The sequence below is a fragment of the Mustela nigripes genome, chromosome 4, assembly GCF_022355385.1.
Source record: "Mustela nigripes isolate SB6536 chromosome 4, MUSNIG.SB6536, whole genome shotgun sequence".
Lineage (NCBI taxonomy): Eukaryota > Metazoa > Chordata > Mammalia > Carnivora > Mustelidae > Mustela > Mustela nigripes.
In genome coordinates, this window is record NC_081560.1 from 136,052,437 (window position 1) to 136,062,819 (window position 10,383).

The window sequence follows — 10,383 nt, forward strand, 5'->3', positions numbered from 1 at the left end:
TTGTAGGGAGGCTCCCATCTAAGCCAGGAAGAAACAAAGCCCTCAGCCCTAAGAGACCTGTGGGATAGGCAAGCAGGCAGGAGAGTGGAATTGGGGGTTTTTAATTCATTCCAGTCGGCCAGAGGCTCTGCCTGGGAAGCTCCAGGTCCCGAGAGTCTCTGGGCAGCCAGGCCTCCACCTCGGAGCTGCAGGACTGGTCCCAGAGATGCCCCAGCTCCTTCCAGGCAAACCCCAGCCTCTCCGAACCCCACTCTCTGCCCATCACACCAGGGTCTCCCAGACTTGAGTTATCTGGTGCCCACTGCACACTTTTGGTCTTCATCGAATCCATCTAAGCTATTAATCCTTTTTCTTTAAAACTATTTATTTTTTAAAGGATTTTACTTATTTATTTATTACAGAGAGAGAGAGGGAGAGGGAGAGAGCCAGGCCCTGAGGGAAAAGAGAATCTTAAGCATGCTCCATGCTGAGCTCGGGACTCCATCTCCCTACCCTGAGATCATGACCTTCACCGAAATCAAGAGTTGGACACTTAACCAACTGAGCCACCCAGGTGCCCCTCTTTAATCTTATTTAAAGTGTATTACTGAAGCTTAGTGTTTAAGTGGAAGAGTTTATATCCTAACTGCAAAGAGAGAAAGTAGAAGTTAATTCTAATAACAAATGTAATTCAAACACCCCAATGTTTTTAAACCTCAGCTAGTTTAGTGGAACGGCCAAGGGCTTTGGAGCTGGAAGCCCAAAGCTCATTGAGGGGATGGGGAGGGAGCTAACTAAGCCCTCTTCTCCAGAACAGGTGGATAGGAGTCTCCCTGAGGCACAGGGACCTGGAGGTGTGGGGGATTCAGAATTTTAGAGGTGTCCTTGCCCATGCCCTCTCCAAACGGGAAACACTGCTCCCTTCTAACTTATGGAGGCATTGTGGAGAGCTTTGACCCCAGAAAAGTTCACAACAGAAGGGTGGGACAACCCATCACCATTCCCTTCCCCCCCCCCCAAATCTGGGCAAACTGGGAAGGTTAGGGGAAGGGCAGTGCATACTAGGGGTGTGGCTCAGAATAAGCCCTGCCCACCAACCACGGGACCAATCAGGGACCCCTCTGGGCTTTGGGGACTTCTGCTCCACTCCTGCTCTTCCAGGCCATCTGTACCTTCAGAATGGTGGGCCAGCGGAGATTTGGGTGATACAGGTTCGAAAGATAGACCCAGGGACACCCCCAAAGCTTCAGGGGCTCTCCAGTTGGTCTGATGCTTGAGGAAGGAGGCAGAGAGGGCGGTCCAAAGAAGGTGGGGGGGCGTCTGCACAGGCTAGAGCAGGCAAGGAGACTTAGAGAAGGTGAAAAGGGAATAATCATAATCAGTTAAGACAGGAGCCAGCGTTTCCCAGACATTTCACTCAGCACGTGCCAGGCGCTTCGGGGGCCCAGCTAGTTACCCTTCCCTGCTCTAGGAGGTAGTTGAGGCTGATGACCGGCTCAAGAACACCAGCCAGTCAGGACGGAGCTCGCCCCGTATTTCCTTGCCATCGGCCCATTTGCAGTCCCTATTCTTCTTTGTGGTGTTCCACCCAGCTGAAAGCCTTGCCTTTCTACACCCAGTCTTTCTTGGCTCCAGACACCACCATCTCCTTGGTTTCCTCCTACTGTTCTGAGCACACCGTGGGCTCTGCCCAGGTACCTGCTCTCAGGGCTGTTTATGTGCATGTGTGTACATCTGCGTGTGTGTTTGTGTATTGAATATGTTTCTGCGTGTATTGAATATGTGTACTGAATATGTCTCTAGACAGCAGGTGCCTTCTGGAGTGATGTAATCTCGCAGTGTTGGTCCCATGCATTGCATGTGCCTCAGGTTCATTCCTTAGGCTCCTCATCTATAACTAGTCACGTCGTTGTTGTTGTTTTTCAGTCTCATTGTTTTAATATTATTTCTTCCCTGACAACTTCCAAACTTACTTCCATCCCTGATAAGCCATGACCTCTAGGACACATCACCCTGGATGCCTCAACTCAAAAACACCAGAGACCATCGATGCAAGTCATGTTCCCTCCAAACTGTCTTCTCACCATGAAACTTTCTGTCCCAAGATCCCCATATGGAAACTCCTGGGTCTTCATTGACCCACTTCTGCCCTGACACCTCTGATCCCCCTCTCTGACCCAGAACTACCCACAGCCCATTGTCATACTATCCCAAAACCCAGTTGCTGGTTCCTCTTAAATCTCTCTGTTGTCAGCTCCCCATCCCTGACATGTACATTGTTTCACACCTGATTGAGGGGGGTCCCTAACAAGTGTCACTGCTTGGTCGTTCTCCTGCAAAGAGAGCCCTCTACCCCAAGTTTTACTATAGAAATCTCCCTACTAGAGAGAAGGTGGTCCCAGAAGCAGTCCTTTGGGGAGACTGGTCTGGGGGCCACGGACCAAGGAATGGGGATGGCCTCTAGAAGCTGGAAGAACCAAGGAAACCCCTACAGGTTCCATAAGGAACACAGTCCCGCCAATACATTTTGGGTTCCTGACCACCAGAACAAGGTGGACCTGTCTTTCTAGCAAAAGCTGAGCCCACCGCTTCCTAAGGAAGATTCTCCAAGATCCTTCCAAGAAGGTTCTCTGAGAAGACTCAAGCTCCTCTAGGACAAGGTGATATCACATTAATGATTCAAGGGCACGGACGTTAGGTGGGTGATGTGAACACAAGGGGATGGTGACAGTGCCAGTGAGGATCCCAGCACCAGCCCTGTGGTCCCAAACAGTTGCCAAAGCAGAGACTGGGCTGGAAGAGCTTCTGGATGCCTGTAACACCAGTTTTCCTTTCCCCTCCCCACTTCAGCTGGTGATTACTGCTTCATTCCCATTGCTCTGGCCAAAATCCCTAAGGTAGGTCATGGCTGACCCTTCTTTCTCTCACACTCTGTCATCACCAGGGACTCTAGTTGCCTCTGTGGTCACAACAGATCCTTCTGCTGAGCACCTGGTTCAAGCTACTGTCCTCTCTCCCCTCAGTCACCACCAACGGCCCCCTAACAGGACTCTGCTTCCACCTTGCCTCTCTCCTTCAGCCCATTCTCTGTGCAGTGGCCAGAGGACACTTTCCAAAGGCAAACCTAACCACAGCTCTGCTTGAAACCCTGGAACAATGCCCCACCTCCCTCAGTGTAAATCTCAAGTCCTTAGAAAGGCTACACACCCCATAGGATCCAGTCATCTTCCTCTTGTCTCTATGGCATCCTACGCATGATCTGAGTTTAGCCAGCCTCTATGCTGTTCTACAGATGGGTCAGGCATGCTCCTGACTCAGGAATTTTGCTTTAGCTGAATTCCCTCCCCTCCTTCAATCTTTGCAGCTCCTGTCCTCAATGAGGCTACCCTAATGAATTGTGTCCCTGCCTTGCCAGGAAAAAAAAAAAAATCTCCCTACTGAAGATTTCCATGCCGTCCCTCATGGAAACTCACATCACTTGCTCTTTCCCTGCCATGCCCACTTGCTTCTATACCCCCCCTACCTCTGCACAAGCCCTTGTTTAAACACCACTCATCTTTGCACATTTATTCATTCATTTACCCAGCAAATATTCATTTCTTCGTTCATTTGTTCTCATTACTTTTAGAACCTGTATTTCCCATCAGCCTTATTTCTCTTTTCTGTTTAAGAGTCCATAGAACAGTTTAAGACCACTCTGTTGTTTCTACCTTTTTAGTGTCCTGAGCAGTGGGAGCTGCAGAGCCATCGTCAGTGGCCGGCTGAGCGCTCCAGTCTTCCTCAGAGTGGACGGGTGCGCTGGGCACCTGCATGCCTTCAGACCAGTCTGAGACCCTGGGCTAGGTAGGAGTAAATTCAGGAGATGGGGCAGTCCATTTACCCTGAAATTCTCCTGGGTCACTGCCTTTTCAGCAGCAGTCTGGTCTGCTCCTCCTCTTCAGTCTTTTCAGGCTCTGCGTAGAAGTAGAGATCAGGCATGACCTCTCATGAGTGTTCACGGTAGACGGTGCCATGCATGCGCAGAACTTCTCAGCTGACATCCACTACATCAGACCCACTGGGTGAGCTTACTTGTTGCAAGGCATAGCAATGTCCACATAGCATAGGGGAGAGTCTGTTCCACAGGGCGATGGTACGTGGGTTAACATAAGATACCTCTGTGAGAGGCCAGTGGTTGGCCCTGGAGTCAGTCACCCCCAGAAGACACGGGGAGGTTGCCTGGATCTGGTTGGTGAAGGTTCCAGAGGTGAAGTGTGCCTCAGTAGGCATAGCTCTGGGGGTAACTGCATACGTCAGCACAGCCCACAGGCTGGTATTCCTGGAGGATATGGTACTCACAACAACACCCGAGTTTTTAATGGCAACAATGGTGTGAGCTGCCAGCAGAAGCTTCTCCCAGGTTGTCTTCAGATTTTTTATATAGATGCCATCAGTTTTCCTTCTGCAGATGTACTGTTCCATTTGGGAGTCAAGATTAGTGCCACCCAAGTGGGTTCTTGTTGCAAGAAATTTGAGGACATCCTTCATTTGCCTGACATTGAGGCCTATGGACCTTGTGAAATTTCTCTTTAAGTTATAACAGGAACCCAGAACAATGTTGTGTGGACCCCTCTCTGGGTATCATGGGAAGGTCAGCAAATATTGTTTTGATGTCACCTATGAGTCAGACTCTGTGCACAGTGTTAGGAGACATAAACATGAAACAGATCCTGGCCCAGTCTTCATGGAGGGTGGAATCCAGTGCCCATGCTGTCCCACATGCTATTCTGCCATGCCGATATCCTCTTTTCCATCTGGAAAATGCCTACTGATAGATAGATCTTATATTTTCTTCCCATGAACCAATGGATCATCTTGTATACCCCTTAGAAGATACACTATGCTCTTTGAAAACACTGGACCAAGACCTCAAATAGGATGTAAACAGATTTTTTTTTTTTTTTGGTTGAATGTGACAGAAAATAAGTCAAACCAGTAGAATAGAGAATTTTTTTTTTAAAGATTTTATTTATTTATTTGACAGAGAGAAATCACAAGTAGATGGAGAGGCAGGCAGAGAGAGAGAGAGGGAAGCAGGCTCTCTGCTGAGCAGAGAGCCCGATACGGGACTCGATCCCAGGACTCCGAGATCACGACCTGAGCCGAAGGCAGCGGCTTAACCCACTGAGCCACCCAGGCGCCCCTAGAATAGAGAATTTATTGGTTCATATAAACAGAAAATGCAGAGATGCAGCTAGCCTCTGGGACTGTACAGACATCACTCATGTTGAGAGAGGACTCCCTCTGCTCTTTGCTTCAGGCCTTCTGCCTTGATCTCTTCTACGGAAAGATGGAACAAAGAGGAGGATGTGTCCACAGGAAACCATAGGCTTGTATCAATCCAGACTGGCAATGACTCAGGGAAAACTCTTTCTCTTAGCATCCCTGTAAAACTCTTAGGGAAGGGATGTGATTGACCCAACTTGGATCATGTAGTCATCCCTAAACCAATGACTGCGGCAGGGCAATTAAGAACTCTGATTGGCTGGGCATGGGTCACTCATCACTGTTGCCTGGAGAGCAGGGCACTATAATTGGCAGCCCAAGTGGAACCATATAGAATAGGGGAGGAGCAGTTCTCTGAAGGAAAGAAAATGTCATGACTAGGAGGAGGGGAATGATGTGGGGCAGACCAAAGCAAAATGCCACTACAGGGTGGGGGCAGAACTATATCCCTGATACATAATTCTGTCCATTGCATCACACATCCTGACAGCTAGATGTTCAAATAGGACATCCCTCAGAGCATCTCTAAAATGGTCCAGGTCCTCATTGTTGCTCACCTTTTTTTTGTTGTTGTTGTTTTATTTTTATTTATTTGAGATAGAACGAGAGTGAGAGAGAGAGAGAGAGCACAAGCACAGGAGCAGCAGACAAAAGGAGAAGCAGACTCCCTGTCCAGGAGGGAGCCTGATGTGGGGCTCCATTCCTGGGACCCTGGGATCATGACCTGAGCCAAAGGCAGATGCTTAATGGACAGAGCCTCTCAGGCACCCCTGTTGCTCACTCTCGTATTGGAACTATTAATGACAAAACAGTTCTTCACTTCTAAATGTTTCTTTTTAGACTTTTATCAATCATAAGGGAGTAACAGGGATGGAATTACCTAGAAAACTGGACAAAATGTATGATACAACAACTTTTAGACAGTAGAAATCAGGCAACTCAGGATTGTTATCTTTGATTGAGGGGAGACAAATGAGGGAAGCCCTCAGAGATACCAGAAGGGTCATATTTCAATAATATGACTAAACTAGCTCTAGAATAAAGGCTACTCTAGTTTTACCTTTAAAAAGCTTTAAAACAAGCATCTGAAAGATCATACTGGTCTTTTAATGGCATGCAGAACAAAGTCCTGCCCTCTTTAATGGACTACCAACCAAATCCAGCAGTCAATAACCTAAATTTACATTGCATCCAATCAGGAATGACTAGAAGACCAAAGAAGCAGGAAACAAGGAGAAAAATAAATTAATGGAAATATATTCAGAAATGACAGTGATCTTGGAATTAGTATTCAAGGATACTAAAATTACTCGTACAAATATGCTCAATGATTTGGAAAAAAAAAAACAAAAAACAGGAACATAATGAGGAAAGAAATAGATGATAAAAAGACCCCAACGGATTCCTAGAGATAAGAAATACAGTATTTGAAATGAAAATTTCACTAGATAGGATGAACAGCTACTTAGACATTGCTGAAGACAAGCTCAGGGACTTGGAGACACAGACTTAGAAACTATCCAGAATGAAACAAACAGAGAAAAAAAGATTAAGAAAAGTATCAACAGAGCCTCAGTGACCTATGACCTATGGGGCCATATCAAATAGTCTGACATACATGAAACTTAAGCCTCAGAAAGAGAGAGTAGAGAAAGAAAATTTTGAAAAAACAATGGGCAAAAGTTTCCATTTTTTAATGTTTATTCTTTTATTTGATTTTTTAAAGAGAGGGAGAGAGTGAGTATGGTGGGGAGAGGGAGAGAGAGAGAATCTAAAGGAGGCTCCATGCCCAGCACAGAGCCCGAAGTAGGGCTCAATCTCTTGACTCCGAGATCATGACCTGAGCCAAAATCAACAGTCAGATGCTCAACCAACTGAGCCACTCAGATGCCCCAAAAGTTTTAAATTTGATGTAAACTATAAATCTTCAGACCAAAGAAGCTCAATGAACCCCAAGCAAGATAAACACAAGTAAAATCACACCAAAGACTAGTCAATCAAATTGCTGAAAGCCAGCAACAAAGACAAAATCTTGAAAGCAGAGAACAAAAACAAACAAACAAACAAACAAACAAAAAAACAAGCAAAAAAACACCCCATAAAAAAACAAAAACCAAAAAATAAAACAAACAAAACATGCACCCAGGAACAAAGATAATTACAGCAGACTTTTCATCAGAAACTATGCAAACTGCAAGATAATGAAGCAACATCTTCAAACTGCTGGGGGGAGGGGTGGAACCCTGTTCATCTAGAATTCTATTCCCAGGGAAAATATCTTTCAAAAACAAAAATGAAATGATTGGGACACCTGGGTGGCTCAGTTGTTAAGCATCTGCCTTTGGCTAGGGTTATGATCTCAGGGTCCTGGGATTGAGCCCCACATCAGGCTCCCTGCTCAGCCAGGAAACCTGCTTCTCCCTCTGCCTGCCACTCCCCCTGCTTGTGTTCCCTCTCTCACTGTGTCTTTCTCTGTCAAATAAATAAACAACATCTTTTAAAAAAATGAAATGACTTTTTCATACAAATTAAAGGTGACAGAATTTTTTGCCAGCAGATGTGCTCTGTAAGAAATGTTATACGAGGGGCACCTGGGTGGCTTAGTGGGTTAAAGCCTCTGCCTTCAGCTCAGGTCATGATCCCAGGGTCCTGGGATGGAGCCCCACATTGGGCTCTGCTCAGCAGGGAGCCTGCTTCCCTTCCTCTCTCTGCCTGCCTCTCTGCCTACTTGTGATCTCTCTCTCTGTCAAATAAATAAATAAAATTTTTAAAAAATAATAAAAACTCAATTATCTTTAAAAAAATGTTATAGGAAATTTCTCAGAAGGAAAATGACACCAGGTAGAACCTTGGATCTACACAAAGGAATTAAGAGATCAAGAACTGATAAACTATGCATATGTATAAAATATTTTGAAGATCATTGACTGTATAAAACAAAAACAATAATGCTATATTTGGAGGTTTATAATATCAGTAGAAAATGAATGTCAACAAGGGCACCAAGAACCTAAGGAGTTAATGGAAGTGTAGAGTTGTAAAGTTCTTACGTTTTATGTGAGATGGTATAATACTATGTACGGCTGACAGTGATAATGGGATATGAAGCAAGCCCACTGGAAGTAAGTCCTTAAGCAATCACTTAAGAGAATAACAAGTGTAGCTGCTAAGCCAAAAGCAGAGATAAAATGGAATCTTAATATTTCCTTCTGTGTCTAATGAGCCCCATTAACGTAACACACCCAGTCTCTTGGCTCTCTCCCTCATTCTGCTCCAGGGAATACTGAGTGTATTTTTCTTGAACTCTTATTTATTTATTTATTTTTAGATTTTTATGGATTTATTTGACAGAGAGAGAGATCACAAGTGGGCAGAAAGGCAGGCGGAGAGAGGGGGAAGTAGGCTCCCTGCTGAGTTGAGAACCTGATGCGGGACTTGATCCCACGACCCTGAGATCATGACCTGAGCCAAAGGCAGAAGCTTAACCCACTGAGCCACCCAGGCACCCAGTACTGAGTGTCTTATCTGATAAATGCCTGGGGCTTGAGTGACCCAGCCCTTTATTCTGGCTCAAGCTGCAAGGCACACACACGTTTGCTGTGCTCTTGTGGTTGGGGAGGGCTAGAGATGGTGCGGGATTGCCCGTGAGTTCATTAGTAAATCTAATTCCAGGTGTCCGTGTCAGGAACCTACTTGCCCATAGCATGAACCATGTTCTTCAAAATCATCTTCAGCCATCGTAAATGAAAATGTGACCTCTCTCTGCCTTGCTTCTTTGTCTGATTTCTTACTGGTTTAAAAATCGGTATTTGTGGAGATACTGACTGCTCCCCCCACCGCCATATTCCACAAAGGGTAGCTTGTCAGTGAAGTCCCTGATGGCACCCGGGTGCTGGGCCCCCTGCTACGTGCCTCGTGCGATTGACCACGGGGGCTTGAACAGTGAGCCCTGGAATGGAGAGGGAGCAACGGCCAAAGAGGTGAAGAGGAGATACCTGGTTGCTGGACCCCGGGGCTCAGGGAGGACTAACTGAAGGTGCCTTAGGTGAGCCTGGCAAAGAGGGAAGGGCTCAGCCTTCCTCCCTTCACCCACTGCTCAGAACCCCCAGCGTCTCCCCACAGGCCCCCCTCAGTCAAGCATGTTATGCAAAGGCACAGGCTGGGGGTAGAAAGCCTGTATTCCTTGCCCAGCCAGTCCACTGACTTCCTGTGTGACTTCAGGCAAGTTATCCCTCTCTTGGCCAGTCTGGCCTCAGTTTCTCCATCTGAAACAAAAGGGTTATGCTAGACAATATCTAATAGTGGTTCCTTCCTCCTTTATTATTTGTGTCTAAGCCAGCCTGGGGCTACATTCACAATTTTTTTTTGTTGTTGTTTGTCCTACACTGTGTTTGAATTTTTTTCCAGTTAGTTGGTAACATGGGAAAGATTTCACATATAAATCTGAATGTCCACTTCTCTCGAGGGAATTCTAAGTCTTCATTGTTGCCTGGAAGTAAGAAGCTGGGAGCCCTACGTGGCTCAGTAGGTTCAGCATCTGCCCTCGGTTCAGGTCATGATGCCAGGATACTGGGCTCAAGTCCCGGGTCAGGATCCTGGCTTGGTGCGGAGTCTGCTTCTCCCTCTTCTCCCTGTTCGTGCCCTCTCTCTCAAATGAACAAATAAAATCTTAAAAAAAAAAAAATTAAGAAGCTGGACTTAAGTAGTAGCTGGCCCCCTTAGGGGATGCGGCCTCTCCCCTGGCGGCGACCAGTCTCTGCTTGGCCACCACCGTTCATGTGTGTTGCCTGTGGGTGTCCATAGCACAGGCTCCATGGCCTCGGCTCCGACAGCAGGGAAGCTAGGCTGTGAGCCTGGCTCTCTGGACTCCCTGCCGCTGTGATTTTTGCTATTTTCTGTGGCCAGCTGGGCTCTCCCTACATGGCTAGGGAGGAAGAGCTGCCTGGGGTTACCCTAAGGGAAACTGAACTTAAGGGTGTGGGAAGAGATGCAGAACTGCATGGGCTCAGTGGGTCCCTCGTGTTCTATGGTGGACCCCAATGCCGGAAAGGCAAGCAGAACCAGAAGGTCCCCTGGCCTCTCCCTGAGCTGTTCCTCCTACCCCCAACTAGTGGCTGAGCCAAGAGGCTGGAGTTAAAG